Below are 17,650 nucleotides of genomic sequence, written 5' to 3'. Positions count from 1 at the left end.
ATCATCCAATCATCACCAGCCACATAAAACACTATTTCAACCTGTTGTTTACAGCAGACTGTGCACAGTTTCTAGCCTCCGATAGGCAGTACACTGCTGCTTTTACTAGTTTCCAACCTCCAAATTGCTGCGTTTTGGTGACCAGGTTGCTGCCATTCACTATTCAGCACTCCTACACTCTGACTGGTGGTCACAGACTTGGGATCCGTCTTCAGTGGACGTCACACTCCGACATTGCTCTGCCCTTGAGCACACTGTACACTTTTACATTCATTTACAGCATTCATTCACTTCAGAGTTGTGTTCTCTCTCCCTTCTTTTGTTTGTGTTTGAGTTTCTGTGTTTGAGTTTTGAGTTTTGCGTTTAGGGTTTGAGTTTTGCCCTCTATGTCTGTGTATGTCTCTTTGTGTTTCTGTCGTGGTCATACACTCTGTGTATCCTCAATGTCAACCCTAGCAGTTTTCTTCACATGGTATCAGAGCCGGTGCTCTTGTAAAGAGTATCCTACAGATATTGTGGAGAGCTAGTCTTTGTGCGAGGCACACAATACGACTCGTAACCGAATCACAATGTCCCAGACACCTTCTTCTCCAATTCCTATGATGTCTTATTAAGCTTCTCCATCATTGGAAGCCATGAGATGACATTATGGACTCGGTGAGGAGGACGACACTCCACCTTCACCAAATTTCACTAACATGACAGAGGAGGACTTTGAGGAGTACTATGGCAACGAGTACGGTGATGTTTACACCCCTCCTACCAGTTTTGCTACGACATTCGGACTGGTTGGTGAGGCTAGCCACCTCTCCGATCATGGAGGACATACGGCATTCGGAACGTCTGGCGATCCATCTTCATCATCTCAGCCAGGTCCAATGTCAAGTTTGTACAATTCTTTTGTGTTGCATGAATCAAAACCCTCGCATGTTTCTTCTTTTGAGGTACAAGATCCGGATGGCTTTGCATATGTGGACTTCAATAGACGGGGCTCACGAAGCAGAGGAAATTCACGTTCATCTATAGCTTCTGTTTCATTTAAGCATATCACACACACTTCTCACTTTCCTTCCATCCCACCCTCTTCTATATCACGCCTTGATCACCTCTCATCATCTTTCCAAAACCTTGGATTACACTCCATATCTACATCACACACCCTAGGGGTTGGATCTTCCATCTCCGCTCCTAGCACCTTTTCCTTCTCCACCCCATTCTCTACCTCTTTGCACCATGGTACTTCGTTAGAGGGAATGCCACCCTTTAACACAGTGCCTCTCACCTTTCCGCAAATGAGCACACCCATAACTCCTGGGTCGACTCTGAAGGGCATCCCCCTCACTCTCCCTAGCTTTACATCTCACATGACTAGTCAAACGCAAGGGTTTCCATCCTCGCTTATGGCGTGTCTTCACACTCTCCTTGGATTACACCTACGGAGGGATTCCCCTCTTCTGCTTCCCGTGTTCCCATCCCACCTCCTTGGGTTCCTCATATGGCTACCATGCCCATGCCTAGTCAACCCATCCCTACCAATGGATCCACCTTGCACACTACCTGCATGCCTGGTGGGCACTCTAGGGCCCATTCCCAAGTGTACTCCACTCCCCCATCCTACCCCCACTACACTTTTTCACACTATCTATCTCCGAGCACTACCACTCCTGTTGCAACGGCCAAGAATGCCTTCACGAATAAGACACGTTTTAACGGGTCAAATTTCACCACTTGGTCTAATTTCATGCAACAAGTGCTTGAGTCTCAGGGTCTTTGGGACCTTGTCATTGGTCTAGAGCCTATGCCAGACCCTCGACTAGCTCACCCTAATTACATCTGTCAATGGAGAGCCCGCAATGCCACAGCCGTTGTTGAGCTGATATAAGGATTGCTTCCTGAGTTTCACTCTCAATTGTAGCACTCCAAAGAATCTAGACCTATCTGACAACAACTCCCTAAGAAAAACCGGTTTTGCACACACTGCCAGAGACAAGCCATGTGGATGAGGAGTGTAGCTCCAAGGCCCAAGGTCTTCCACCTAAAAAGCCTCAGCAAACCGCTGCAATTGCACAGTCCAGTGGGGCTACACCTTCCACTCTTGCTTCATCTGCTCCTTCAGCACCCGTTGTTGCTGCTGGACATGTGGCTCGAGTACAGCCTCAGCAGCCCATCTCTTTCACTCCCCCTGAGAGACTAGCTAATTGGTCTGCAGGTTCCAATCCCATTGCACTTCATGCATCTATCTCATCTTCCTCCCCACCTCGTCAGTTCCTTAGCAGAGCCCTGCTACTGAACGTACGCGATGGTCGTCACCTTCTTAGACTAGCATGTCTCTAGGTCCTTTCAGATACCCTAGGTCAATCTAGCTTTCATTTTTCGCACTCTTAGAGTCGGGCCCATAGGATTCATTGTCCTTAGCTTTTCCATTCTTTTGACTTCCACTGCATTTACTCACACCCATACACATTCATTGCATTTATTTTGAGTTAGATTTTCTTTCTATTATGTTTTGCTTTGGAGCATCTCACCACTAACCTTTGTGTTTGCAGATTCTCATCTCTTTTGCAGAGTTTTGTCTTTCAATGTAGGGCTAACTTGCAAATTTCTTTGGTCCTACCTGGGCTAGAGACATGGGGATACGCATCATTTCTTTCATGGTTTTATCATCCTAGGAGTGCTTGCTCTTCTTCCAGCATGGCAGTTTCCCCTCCCGAGGTGGATCGTGCAGCAGCTCTCTCGATGCTATCATGGCGGTGACTTCTACCTTGCTCTTCTAGCGGGATGCTTCATCCACTTCCTCTTTTTTCATTCCTTCTCGTTCTCGGCACCATCCAAAGACCGATATCATGCTCCTCTTCCTTCTTCAGCATCTACATCCATGTTGAGAGGGGGTTCCTAACCTTCTTGGTATTCTACAGGCTTCAGCACTTTATCTTCGACATCGGCTTCTCCCCCTGTTGTACCTTGCCCTTTGCATTGCATCATTTCATTATCTTTGTACTAGGACGCTTGGGCAAGTGAACAATTTCCCCCTGAGGGACACTATCCAAGTGGCACCTGCTACATGAGCATTCTTCAACATGCAACATACTTTGCATCTCATTGTGCAAAGCACCACTTGACCGGATCCTAAGCTGTTTCCACCGGCGGCAGATGTCACCACTCCACCATCCTCCATCACATGGATACCTCATCACCTATTTTTCCTCGTCATCGATATCCTGAGTGAATGGATTAGTTTGTACTTTTTTGTCATGTATTGGGTGTACCCTCCCTCCTCCCGTCTTCTAGGTCACTATTACTCAATCGGCTGTATCCCATGAAATTTACCTCACTTATTCAAAAAAAAAGTTCCATGTAGTTCCATCCACCTTTGTAGGGCTTAGTAGGCCATTAGGCAACCGACGTGCACCCTTTGTCTGATGCCTTGTCCTCTCTGGGGTGACTACTTGGATTCCCTTGGTATGATAACCATCGCCTCTATAATCTTGGTCGGCCACTAGACAGCCAATGTGCACCCTTTGTCCAATGCCCTGGTTGCTTTGGGGTTGGACGCCTTGGGGTAAATAAACATCACAATGGTTGGCCTAACCTTTCGGCTCAGTTTTGGGCCTGAGAGGGGGTGTTGAGATAAAACATGCATTACTTGCTGATTAGCCTCTTAAACAACCCCAAAACACCCTTAAAAATGCTCTTTTAGAATAAAACCCTAAAACGGGAAGCAGTTTGAGAGAGTTCAGTGGAAACCCTAAAACAGGGAGCCGTTCAAGAGAGTTTAGTGAAAACCCTAATTTTTGGAATGCCCTTCCACATCTATAAGTAGACAAGCTGCCCCCATTCAGCCTCATTCTATATGTACAAGTTTCTCACTCCACGTGCAAATTTCAGCCATCAGTCTCCTCCCATGTGGCTATCCAGCCCTCGAGACTGCTGCCACTCCATCCATGTTTGCTCCTGGTCTGGCACTTTCATCCATGCTGACGTCAGCTCCTGGCCACATCATCTGCTGCGATCTGATCATCCAATCATCGCTAGCCACATCAGACATTGTTTCAGCCTGCTATTTACAACAAACTGTGCATAATTTCCAGCCTCGGATCGGCGGTACACTGCTGCGTTTACCAGTTTCCAGCCTCCAAACTGCTACGTTTTGGTGACCAGCCTGTTGCCATTCACTATTCAACACTCCGACACTCCGACTGGTGGTCACAGACTTGGGATCCCTCTCCGGTGGACGTCACACTCCAACATTGCTCTGCCCTTAAGCACACTGTACATTCTTACATTCCTTTACAGCATTCATTCACTTCAGAGTTGTATTCTCTCTCTCCCTTCTTCTGTTTGTGTTTGAGTTTTGAATTTTACATTTAGGGTTTGAGTTTTGAGTTTTGCGTTTAGGGTTTGAGTTTTGCCCGCTGTGTCTGTGTCTGTGTCTGTCTCGTGATCGTACACTCTGTGTGTCCTCAATGCAAACCCTAGCAGTTTTCTTCACAAGGACAAGTGGGGCAACTGGCATGAACCACCTTATTAGATCATGCTCCGGTTCTCCTACTACCTTTAAGTGCTTGCCTCAACCCTCAATCCTCACTCGTGTCAGATCTAGGATTCCACCTACGAGTAACAGGAGGTGAGAAGATAGATCAAATAGCTTTGGACCATGGAGTGGGCGGAGGAAAAATGGATTGTAGAGTACATAATAGAGGCCCTAGGAGAGTCCTACAAGATTTGTCAAGAGACAACACTCCATACTCAACAGTAGTGCTGGGAGAGAAGAAGGCCCTATGACAAGATCTAACAACCATTCAAAGGTTTCTACAAGAATCTCCTAATGATCCTATCCTCCATGCCCAAGAGGTGCATGTGTAGATGGCTCTCACGAGCCTAGAGGACAAGAGGAGAGAGTTTTCTTTCCACACCTCGACTACTTTTTTGGTGCACAAAGGGAAGACTGCACATGTAGAGAGTTCTTCCAAATGCATCAATCTTGCACCTCGACCATGATCCGCAGCCTCCGTGACCACACACTGTATATACAAGAGGAAGCTCACTCAAGATCGCAAGAAGAGAGATGGAGAACAAAACGTTTTCTTGTTGATTTCTTCTTCTTCTTCCACACACTATACAATGAACACAAAGTATAGATAAGATACAACATAAAGGAAAGTGGCCTTCTAAGTCAAACAGTGCATAACCGACTACACTAATCGATTGGCACTATATCTCTGCCAGCTGTAGGTAGGTGTAACAAACTAAATATAATAAGTGATAAGTCAATGGCCATGTGAGTATCATAATGACTACCAACGTGCTAAGTGTAGACGTGAAGACCCATCTAGCTAGGTGGTTCATCATCAATGTCCGCACGTGCTAAGCTTGCCATCTCAACACTCCCCCTCAAGCTCAACTTTATCTCTGCAACTCCAAGTAAGCTTCGAAACTTTCGAAGCTTCTCTGCACCCAATGCCTTTGTGAAAATGTCAACTATCTGATCCTGTATGCTGACATATACCAAGTCAATCTCTCCTGCAAGTATCTTCTCTCTCACAAAGTGGTAGTGCATCTCAATGTGTTTTGTCCTAGCATGGAACACTGGATTCCTAGCTAGCTGTATGCTGCTCATGTTGTCACAATGAATGACAACTTGACCATCTCCCTGCATGTCTAAATCACCCAATAACTTTTGCAGCCATACCACCTCACATGCTGTCATAGCAACACCTCTATACACGGCCTCTGTACTCGATAAAGCAACTATAGGTTGCTTTTTGCTGCTCCATGTAACTGCTGCACTACCAAGGGAAAACATGAATCCACTAGTAGATCTTCTTTCTGACATGCTACCAACCCAATCTGCATCTGTGTATCCAAAGACTTGTACGTCCTTACCTACCTCATAAAAAAGTCCATATTGTAAAGTGGACTTCACATACCTCAATATACATTTAACTGCATCCAAATGAGGCTTTCTAGGCATCTACATAAACTGACTGATAAGGCTAACAGCATAGCTTAAGTCTGGCCTTGTGATAATCATGTAAATCAAACTCGCTACTATCCTCCTGAACATAGTAGGGTCTTCTATCTCATCCCCAACATCGGTACTCAACTTCACATTTTGCTCCAATGGTACTGAAAGAGGCTTACATGTTGTCATACCATACTTGGATAACATATCCAAGCCATACTACCTTTGGGATAGCCATATACCATCATCACATCTAATCACCTCAATACCAAAAAAGTATCTTAGCTCACCCAAATCTTTCATCTCAAACTTCTTCAAGAAGTCCTTAACTTCAGCAATCCCACTGTCATTGTCACCTGTAATAATCAAGTCATCCACATAGATGACTATGATGACCAAACCTGCATCTCCCTTTCTCACATAAAGTGAGTGATCAGCATCAAAAATACAAAATCCAATAATGATAAGGTACTCTCCAATCTTGTCAGACCATGCTCTAGGTGCTTGCTTCAGCCCATAGAGCGCCTTCTTTAACCTACACACATATGTGGGATGCTCTAAATCCTCATAACTTGCTGGCTGCTCCATATACACTTCTTGCAATTCACCATGCAAGAAGGCATTCTTAACATCCGTTTGTTGCAAACTCCAACCTTTGGCTGTTGCCAAGACAATCACACACCTAACAGTTGTCATCCTAGCAACTGGACTGAATGTCTCTTCATAATCTATGCCATATGTTTGAGCATAGCCTTTTGCAACCAGCCTAGCCTTATACCTACTAACTAAACCATCTACATTATGCTTGACTTTGTAAACCCACTTACAACCAATAGCTTTCTTACCCTTAGGTAAGGGTACCAAATCCCAAGTCTTATTGGCTTCTAATGCAACCATCTCCTCGTCCATTGTTGCACCCCAATGAGCATGACCAACAGCATCCTCAAAACAAGTGGGCTCAACATCCTCAACTAGTTTCACCATATAAGCATAATGGTGAGCTGTATAACCTTCAAAGTCAAATCTTTTAACAGGGTATCTGACCCTGCTAGATCTGCATACCACCGGATCACTCAATGGAGCCTTTACATTACTATGAGCTCTCTGTACACCTGGTGTCCTAACTGAAGGAATACCAAGCTCATCATCCAAACTCTCCGAACCACTAGAATCTCCACCAATTCGCAAATGATTGGTAGATGCATCATTACCATCCAGCACTTTCTTCTTTCCTTTGTCATTCCCTGCAACACTTATAGATCCACATGAAGATGTGGGGCTACTTCTTAGTCTCCCAAACCAAGGACTCACTGTAGGTATAGTACCGGATGATGTTTCCGATCCACTAAAACTCCGTGATTCTTGTTTTTCTTTCTACACATAGTTGTCCTAATCATTATCATCATCTAATACACCACCAGCACACCAACTGTTGCCCATCTCATCAAAGATAACATCCCTGCTCACTCTGAACTCACTTGTGACAGGGTTATAACAGCGATACCCCTTCCACTCTAAAGAGTATCCAATAAAAATACATTTTTCTGCCTTTGGATCAAGCTTCTTCTGTCGCTCATCTGACACATAAACATATGCAACACATCCAAATACCTTCAAGAGTGATACATCGGGCTTCTTGCCAGTAAAGCATTCTTCAAGAGTCATCCCATGAACCGCAGCTGTGGGAATTTTATTCATAATGTAGACAGCAGTATGGACAACCTCAGACCAAAAAAAATTTGGCATATTCTTTTTAGCCATTAATACCCATGCAACTTCTACAATATGCCTATTTTTTCTTTCTGCAACCCCATTTTTTTGTGGGGTATACCTGCAAGTAAATTGCCTCTTTATCCCATGGGTCCTCAAGAAGCCACTAAACTCATTAGAGAGGTACTCTCCCCCTCCATCTGATCTCAAGCACTTTACTTTTAAGCATGTTTCTGTTTCAAGAGCTACCTTAAAAGATTTGAAGTGCTCAAACACATCACTCTTTTCCTTCATGAAATATACACATAACTTCCTTGAACAGTCATCAATAAATGTGACAAAGTATTTGCTGCCACCAAGAGATACATTCTGTGTAGGCCCCCAAACATCTGTATGCCCTACATCAAGTATTTTTCTACGCACTTCTCTGTCATGCGAGAAGGATTGTTTTGCCTACTTACCAAACTGGTATGCTTTACAAACTTTATGCAATTCTACAACTCTAAAAGAAGGCAACCCTGTAACCAATCCTCTAGACTGCATTAATTTCAGCCTTTGCACATTTGCATGTCCAATACGTTTATGCCATATTTTAATATCTGCAACTACTCTTTTTCCTTTAGCATTCATAGCAGTATCCATTGCAGGAATGCTAGCATCTAAAGTGAACATACAGCCAACTCTACTTCCTTTTGCGGTCAACTTACACTTATCATTAAAGTCTTATACAAAACAACATTTTGCATTGAATCGGACATGCAACCCTTGCTCTACCATTTGGCCAACAGACACTAGATTCTTTGTGATTTATGGCACATGCAATACATCTGTCAGACTCTTTGTCTGGCCATCATACAAGGATAAGGAAGCATTTCCAATGTGTGAAATTGGGTGGCATGAATCATCACCCGTCTGCACATAACCTAGATTTTGTAAATCCTGCATCTCTCCAAACCATTCAACATGACTGGTTATATAATTAGATGCACCTAAATCAACATACCATACATCATGATGTGTCCTCTTTCTTGTAACTGCATTCATCATATGCTACATAAAAAACAAACGCTCATTTTTGTCTTCATTCTATCGTGAAGACGATGCATAGTTTCCTTGCTGCAATTTACCACTGCGAATATCATTCTTTTTAGCCTAACAATTGGCTGCAATATAACATGTTTTGCCACAATAATGGCAAACAATAGCAGAATTTCCCGAACCTCTATTCTGTCATCCACCTCTTCCTCTAGAGCTCCCCCTACCTCTAAAGTTTCCTCAGCCTCCTGAAACCTGCATTTCACGAAATTACTGATTGAACTTGTTTTGCTGGTTATCGCCAACACGTCCCATACCACGGCATCTTGAAGAGGATCTACCACATCTCCTTCCTAAACTTGAGTAAAATGCTTGAACCTGTTCACCATTTTTTTCACGAGTCACCTTGCATATTGATCTCTTCGGTAATCATGAGAGAAATCAGCTCATCAAAATCTGAAAATGACTTCCGTACGTATACTGGAATAAAAAATGATTTCCATGGCTTCTCATTATTAAGGCCACTCAAAGTGGATGAAACCAAATCATCATCATCATCAGGCATTGCATCAATCGCTGCTAAAGCATCTGCAATGCTCCTTATCTTCAGCACATACTCATTGACCGACATTTTTCCTTTCTTCAAGACATTCAACTCTTGCTTGAGTTGAATCTTTCATGCCTTTGTATTTACTAAAAACATGTTCTCAAAAATTGTCCAAGCTGTATGTGAAGTTTCTGCATTCCTGATATGTCCTAATATCATATTATCAATGACTGCAAATAACCAGTACATCACCCTTTTGTCTTTTGCATTCCATTCTTTCCATGCTTTTAATTCATCTACAATCGAAGGGATACCCAGCTCTGACTCATTTTCTTCACCTGAAATAAACTCGTAAAGGTCCTTTCCAATGAGAAAGTTCGTCACACGGAACTTCCATAAAGGATAGTTGTTCTTGTCGAGCTTCTCAATAATGGTATTTCCACTATTCTCTACCATGATCACAAACAAGGATACAACACAACAAGCTAGTCTTCTGCAATCTTTCATAACACGTGCACAACAATACACTAAGCAACCTTTTTCATAGTACATGTAATCTGCAACCTATTTACAGATAAGCCTTATGTTTACTTCCTGCAAACACCTCAAAAATTACAGATTCGAAATCTGTAACGTGTGCACCCACTTTCGGTCAATACAGCGGAAATCACAGAGTATCCTGAAACTGATGTCTACAACCCTACGGCTCTAAAACAGGGCCTGAAACGGCCTTAAATGCCCTAAATAGCTGCTGCAGGAAAAGCCCTAAAGAGCGTATATACAGAAGTGCTCTGCTTGCACACCAAATCTCACAGCAATTTGAGATTTTCGCTCTACCCTGCTTCCAGTGCCTCCACAGACACTATCCAAGAGAGAGAGTGGAAGAATAGGAGAGCTTCCTACCCATTGCTTGCTTGCTCGAACCTTGCTTCTTCTTCTTCACTTCAACCTTCAAAATCAGCCTCTCTCATTGGCGCAACTCTAATAGCATGTCAAGAATCGCGTGGTAGGGGTGTAAAGAAAAATACCTAACACAGAAACATAAACAGAAACCGTACGACAAAGCACAGACTGATAAAAAGAACACAGGTAGAGTTAGGGTTATAGTAACTTAGAGACAATGAACACAGTGAATAAATGAAATGATATAACTACTAATAATACGATGCTCATGCAAAAAACACACTATGCAGTGAATAAATACTGAACCTCGAACTCCTGTATCTCTAGGATCAAGACAAGGATAATGAGCTGGAGAGTGTGTCGTACTCCAAACGGATTCCAAATCGCAGCAAGGCAATCTCTGAATATCGAATATTGGCAAACGCAACAGTGAGAAGTTGGATTTGATACAAACATCAGTAAGGAAAGAGAGAATACAAACGGAGCCTGCAAGAGAAAAACTAAAAACGCAGGCAGGACAGCTTACAAGAGAGAGAAATACTAAAAACGCGAGAGAGAAAGACTGAAAACGCAGGTAGGACAGTCTGCAGGAGAGAGAAAGACTAAAAACGGAGCCTGCAGGAGAGAAAGATTAAAAACGCGAATATCTTACCGAGGGAGCCCAAGTGATTACCCTAGAGAGGTCAAAGCATCAGACTAAGGGTGCTCGTCGGCTGCCCAAGGGCCTACCAAGGCCTACAAAGGCGGATGGAATCAACAATAAACTTGTTTGTTTTGTTTTCTTTTTTCTTTTTTTTGAAAAGTGTTTTGAAAATACATAAGTAATATAGGGACAGCGGTTGATTAAGTGACAGATAGGAAAAGTTAAAGAGAATTTTAAACCCAAGTTATTCACAAAACTAGCAAGCCAATCCCTCGCATTGACGAGGATAAGTGCCTAAGGATGATAAAAGTGAGTGTATGTGCCAATTATGTGTTGAATATGTGAGAGGCAAAAAAAACAGTGGGCTTAGCAAGACAAGCAAAGCAAGCAAGGGTAGGGAAACTGCCTTTAGGAGAACTGCTATGTGTTATGCTACGAATATGGTGGATTCTAGAGTCGACCACTCCAACAGACTGAAAAGGGATAAATGAGCACAGATGCATGTTGACATGAACAGAATGCCAATGCATAGGGTAATACAAAGGGAGATGCAAGATGTCATGCTCATACAATATGCTATGCAATGGTGCCACTAGGACAGTATCCTCGCAGAAGAAGTATTCACTTGTCCAAGTACCTTTTTACAATCACGTCATCCTGATAGTACGGATGAAGTTACAAATGCCCATAATACAATACAAAAGAATAAGTGAATGTAATGTCTAAAAAACTGTAAGCATCATCACTGTCACAATCAAGAGTAGGAGCCGCCCCCTCTCAAACTGGAAGGGAAAGCAAGAGGGAAGCATCCTCTCCCCGTCAAGCTGAAAAAGTAGGGAAGGGTGTACCCAAGCCGATCCTGGGTAGCAAGTACTGAAGAACCGGCCGGTTGACCGCTTTGGTCAAGATATCTGCAAAATTATCTGATGACACAAATTCTAAGCGAATAATGCCTAGCTCAACCTGCTCTCTGAAAAAGTGAAAGTGTGATGATCGGATTGCCCGCAAGGGCAATGACACTCTGGTTGTCGCAGTAGACAACTGTAGGAGAGTCACATGAAAAATAAAGCGCCGCCAGTAAACTCCTCAGACAGATAGCCTCAATGATGACATTGAAGAGAGCCCGGTACTCGGCCTCGGTCGTGGAAGCTGCCACCGTCTCTTGCTTAAAACTGGACCAAGAAATGGGAGCCGTGCCCAAGGTAAAGAGGTAGCCGCCATGAAAACGCCGGGTGTCAGGATCTCCTGCCCAATCAGAATCAGTATACCCCTGCAAACATAAACCAGAACCATATGTCAAGCCATAAGAAAAAGTACACTGCAAATAACGCAACACACGAAGACATGCAATCCAATGTGATATCCTAGGTGCTGTGAAATACTGACTGAGTATGCTAACTAAGTGTAAACGCCCCGAACAACGTAGTATGCTTAACAATTATGATATTCGCTTGTTTTCGAGACTTAATATAAAAGAGAATGAACACTTAAAGCTGAAAGTGAAAATTACTCACAAAATTACAGCCATGAAAATGTAAAAGTAATGGAGACAAGATTGAGGATTGAAGATGGGCAACCCCCCCCCGAAGGAATGTATTTCTGCTCAACCCAAGTCCCTTAGGGAAGAGCTCAGTTACAATCAACCTGAGAGTGAGAAGAAGTAATTCTCACTCTCACAAGATCATGCAAAGATGTACAAACACACATGCATTATCTATTATGCAATGATAAAAACTGATTTCTTTACAGTATGAGAGAAGAAAAAGGGGAATTCAGCCTTTCTCCATCGTTGATCAGCAGTACATGGATAGGGCTTGCTTCTTGTAGCTAAAATGGAAGAAAGAGCTCAAGAAGGAGGTGCTGTAATGAATTTACAGGCTTGCTGTCTTGTAAAACAACAGTGATAGAAGAGAGAATATGGAGGAATTTGATAATGGAGAAGTGGGGGATGATGATGGGGATGGATGGGGCCAGTTTCTGGCTATCTGTGGGTTCTTTACATGAGTTTACAGCAAAGAAAAATGATGTTGTATGAAGAAAAACGAGCTCTTATTTATAGGAGAGGGGAGAGCTAGTACAAAAGGGGAAAGTGGAGTAGCACAAGACAAGTGTCCAGCCACATGTCATGAGATGTGACAAGTGGTGGGACACTTGGAAACTTGTGTGACAAGTGTCTTGACACTTGTCTCTTCTCTATGGCCTTCCTTTTTGGGTTGAATACTGTCAAGAATAGAAACAACCAAATTTAGTAAGCACAGTCAGAGTACAGAACTTACTATTTTTAGAATGACATCCCTATTTTTTAGGACTAGCATTTTTAGGCTAATTCGAGGCTCCTAAAATTTAGGAACCTCCTAAAATTTAGGGATCTCCTAGAATTTAGGGACCCCCCCCAATATGGGTATCATATGAAAGCTTTTTCTGTGTACATCGCAAAAATGGTATCCGAATCTTCATGTGACTTTCCTATGCAAAGAAATGTGCATTTCAAGCTTTCAGCCCACACATGCACATTATACAAGCATTTCATGATCATGCCATCTTGTTGATTGTAACTGTCTGTTCTGGTGGATCTAGCCCACACTTCAAGGCATCAATCCTTTCTGTGTGCGAGTCTAACCCTGATATGCGTGAGTTCTAGTCACAGGCGCCCAATCGGGTCATATAGGTGGAAGTGTGAACTATCTTTTCTCTAACCCACCGTGTGGGTCCACCATAACCTCTGACCACTCATCAGTGGCCAGCTCCAATGCACTTTTCTTTATATCTAATTAGTGCAAAGGAAATAAATTTAATAAATCATTATATAGACAAATTAATGAAAAAGGATACAAATTCTGTTTCTATAGAGTTGTGACAGCCCTCTAGCTTTTATTCAGCTGTCCTCAGCTGAAAATCTTCTTGATATTGTTGTAGAATATTTGGGTAATCCTTCATGAATTTTTCATCTACCCACTGTGCATCTGTGGTGGGTAGATTCTTGAATTTTAGCAAGAATTTTCGTGTCACAAGGCCACTTCTCGTGGTTCGATCCTTGAGAAACAAAATCTTTTCAGGTTCCAAGAGTTGCTCTGTTTCTTCAACTTCTGGGGGATCTTCAATAATGGGTTCCTTTGGTTCTGGTCCTATGTAAGGTTTTAGCAAACTTACATGAAAAGCATTGTGTATTTTCCAATGAGTAGGAAGCTCAAGTCGATAAGAAACTTCATTTATTTTCTCAATCACTTTGAAGGGTCCAAAGTATCTACTGGAGAGCTTTGGAAAAGATGAATTTTGACGAGAACCTTGTTTGAGCCTGCTTTTATCAAACTTTAGCAAGACATATTGACCTTTTTCAAAAGCCAAAGGTCTTCTTCGTTTATCTGCTTGCTTCTTTTGTCGCTCTTGGGCAACTTTGATAGTGGCTCGAACTTGATCCACTGCGGTTTTTAAATCTGAAGCAAACTCATCAGCAGCAAAAATCTTATCTTTAGTGCGAATAATTGGAGGAGGAATCACTTTACCCTGTACTATTTCATTTGGAGCTTTCCCTGTGGATGAGTGCACTGTATTGTTGTAAGCAAACTCCAATAATGGAAGATATTTCTCCCATTGTGACTTATGTTCACTAACATAAGCTTTCAACATATCCAAAAGAGTGAGATTCATCACCTCTGTTTGGCCGTCAGTTTGAGGATGAAAAGCTGAGGAGAACTTTAAAGTGGTGCCCAAATTCTCAAATAAAGCACGCCAAAAGTTACTTGTGAATTTGGAGTCTCTATCTGAAATGATCTCAGAAGGCATACCATGTAATCTGAAGATATGTTGAATGAAAAGTCTTGCAGCTTGTGCGGATTTCAATGTTTTATGACATGGAATAAAATGTGATTGTTTGCTGAATCTATTAATTATGACCCAAATCATATCATGACCTTGAGGTGTTCTTGGAATACCTGAGATGAAATCCATTGTGATAGATTCCCATAGATCTTTGGGCACTGAAAGAGGTTGTAACAATCCTGGAATCTTCTGCCTATCATATTTGGATTTTTGGCATACCAGACAAGCCTCAATGAAGTTATGTGTATCTTTTCGTAATGTTGGCCAATAAAAGTAGCGCTCAATTGCACTTAGAGTGGCTGCCCTCCCTCTATGCCCTGCATAAGGGGGTTCATGACTTTCTTTAAGCACCTTTTGTCGAACAGGAAGAGTGACACAAAGGCGATTGTTCATGAGAAGGTAACCGTCTTTGATGGAATAATCTGGATGAGAACCTCCTTGCTGTAAATTTGACCAAATTGCTACAAAATCAGTATCTTCATCATAAGTATTCTTCATCGTTTGAAAATCTTCATGATGAGCCACTGTAATAGTTGCAATGCGAGGCACTCTAGAAAGTGCATCAGCAACTACATTTTGTTTCCCTGGAGTGTATATAATTTGAAAATGAAACATAGACAAGAAATTTTCCCATCTTGCATGTTTCTCCTGCAAATGCTTTTGAGTCTTGAAATACTTCAAGCTTTGATGATCGGTCTTAATAAGGAATTCATTGCCTAAAAGATAATGTTTCCATATCTTTAAAGCATGAACCACTGCTAAGAGCTCCTTTTCATAAATGTCATACCTTTTCTCTACATCATTTAGACGGCGGCTTTCAAAGGCTACGGCATGGCCTTCTTGATTTAGCACTGCACCAATACAATCACCGCAAGAATCTGCTTCCACCACAAATGGTTTTATCAGATCTGGAATGATAAGAACAGGTCCAGAAGTAAGAGCTATTTTCAGCTTGTGAAGGCTGCCTTCTCTTTTTCCTTCCATTGGAAAGAGATCTTCTTCTTTGTAAGGTCATGAAGTGGAGAAGCCATATGTGCAAAATGCTTGATGAAGCGGCGATAATAAGAACATAAGCCAAGAAACGATCGCACCTCATGTACATCACGAAGATGAGGCCATTCTTGGATTATCCTGATCTTTTCAGGATCCATCTGAATCCCTTCAGAAGAGATGACATGCCCAAGGTAATTTATTTTATGCATGAAAAATTCACTCTTTTTACCATTTACCAAGAGTTGATTTTGTTGTAGTAATTGTAGAACAATTTCCAAGTGTTGATGATGCTCCTCTTCATTCTTGCTAAAGACAAGAATATCATCAAAGAAAGTACCGATATATTGTCGATGCTCTCTAAAGATGCGCTCCATCATTCGATTAAAGGTGGCTGGTGCATTGGTTAATCCGAAAGGAACCACCAAGAATTCATAAAGACCGTATGAAGTGCGGAAAGCAGTTTTGTATACATCTTGTGGTATTACCCTAATTTGATGGTAACCACTCTTTAGATCAATGCGGCTGAAAACCTTTGAGCCTCCTAGACGATCCAAAATGTCGTCAATTCTAGGAATAGGAAACCGATTCTTCACAGTGATTTTGTTGAGGGCTCGATAATCAATGCACATCCTGAATGTGCCATCTTTCTTTTGAACAAGAAGAACCGGTGAACAAAATGGTGAGCTACTTGGCCTAATTAGCCCACGGTTGAGTAGGTCTTCGACTTGCTTTCTGATTTCTTCTTGTTGAGGACGGCTCACACGGTATGGTGCTATATTAGGAGGAGAACTACCCGGGATAATATCAATATGATGGTCTTCTGGCCTTTCTGGGGGAAGCTGATAAGGAAGATCTTCCGAAAAACAATCTTTATACTTTTCCAAGAGCTGAAGTTGCTCTTGGTTTTTAGCATTCATATTATCTTTTACATCAGTGACATAAAGCAGACAACATTGAACACAATCCTTAATTGCTCTAGAGACTTGCATATGGCTTACCATAGGTATGGTGTCTCCAGAAACTCCAGCTTGGATCTCGTACTTCTTGCCTTTGTTGGTGAGTTCTACCTTCTTTTTCTGAGAGAAGATGGTTGAATCTACTCTATGATTCCAGGGCATGCCAAGAATCACATCGCAACCATCAAGGTCTCCGATACAGAAGGTATCTTCATCACTGTAGCCTTGAATTTGAAACTTGAGCTTGCCAATGTAGGGTATCACAGTCTTCACTGTGTCACCTTCATCAGCATTTAAAGCTTGGCGAACTTCTGCCGGAGTGTCCATCTCTTCATTCTTTAATCCAAGCTCTTTAGCTAATTGCAAGGAAATGATATTTTCATTCGCCCCAAGATCTATCAAGAATAGTGCTTGCTTACCTTGTAACTGTCCCCAAGCTTTTAATAATTTGCGCGTCTCTGGAGTGTGAGTTGTGTTTGCAACTACATCACTGATAGCATTGATTTTCACTGGCGACTTAGGCTTGTTGTCAGAAACCTTGCTTTGTCCCTTGTTTAAACATTGCTTCGCTATGTGGCCTGTTTGTCCACATTTAAAGCACTTCCCTTCTTTCATGAAGCGTTGCTTTTCTTCTTCGGAAAGTTGCTTTGCTTGTGGGTATAGATTGGAGCGAAATTGAGGAGCATTAGGAGGTGCATAGGGCTTCATCTTCTTTTGATTTGATGGCTGCTTTTGCCACTGTTTTTGTCCTTCATTTGGGGTTGAATACTCCTCATCATCAGCTACTCTCTTCTTATCATTCTTTTGGAATGATTTGTTGCCATTGTGCTCCATTTCCCATGTCTCAGCATGGTCAATGAGTTCCCTGAGACTAGAACAATGATAATGATTAAGAGCAGTACGAAGTTTAAAATGCAAACCTCCTTGAAACTTCCTAAGCTTTTCCGAACTGCTGATCTTCTTGAAATGTTGGACCTTCAAAAGTAGCTCCCAAAATCTCTTGGTATAGTCACCAAGTGACTCATTTTTCCTTTGCCAAAGCCGATCCCATTCCATTTTTACATATCTTTTGAAATGAACAG

The 17,650-nt window shown here is 42.2% G+C and overlaps 1 protein-coding gene and 1 long non-coding RNA gene across 2 annotated transcripts in view; both read right to left on the bottom strand.

Moving 5' to 3' along the window:
• LOC148012781 (uncharacterized) overlaps positions 1–10,554 on the bottom strand; it is a 35,970-nt gene extending 25,416 nt beyond the window's left edge. Inside the window, exon 1 of the mRNA XM_087669075.1 lies at positions 10,464–10,554. The gene's annotated coding sequence lies outside the window, so the exon portion shown is untranslated. The remainder of the gene's footprint in view (positions 1–10,463) is intronic.
• A 1,211-nt stretch (positions 10,555–11,765) lies between these two features.
• LOC148012778 (uncharacterized) overlaps positions 11,766–17,650 on the bottom strand; it is a 61,760-nt gene continuing 55,875 nt past the window's right edge. The window contains exon 2 of the long non-coding RNA XR_015689051.1: positions 11,766–12,070. This is a non-coding gene — a long non-coding RNA (uncharacterized LOC148012778). The remainder of the gene's footprint in view (positions 12,071–17,650) is intronic.

Source organism: Lygodium microphyllum, chromosome 27 (assembly GCF_053477565.2).
Source record: "Lygodium microphyllum isolate KBCC chromosome 27, Lygodium_microphyllum_v1.1.10, whole genome shotgun sequence".
Lineage (NCBI taxonomy): Eukaryota > Viridiplantae > Streptophyta > Polypodiopsida > Schizaeales > Lygodiaceae > Lygodium > Lygodium microphyllum.
The sequence above is the reverse complement of the archived record's forward strand: the minus strand, read 5'-3'. Positions and strand labels throughout refer to the sequence as shown.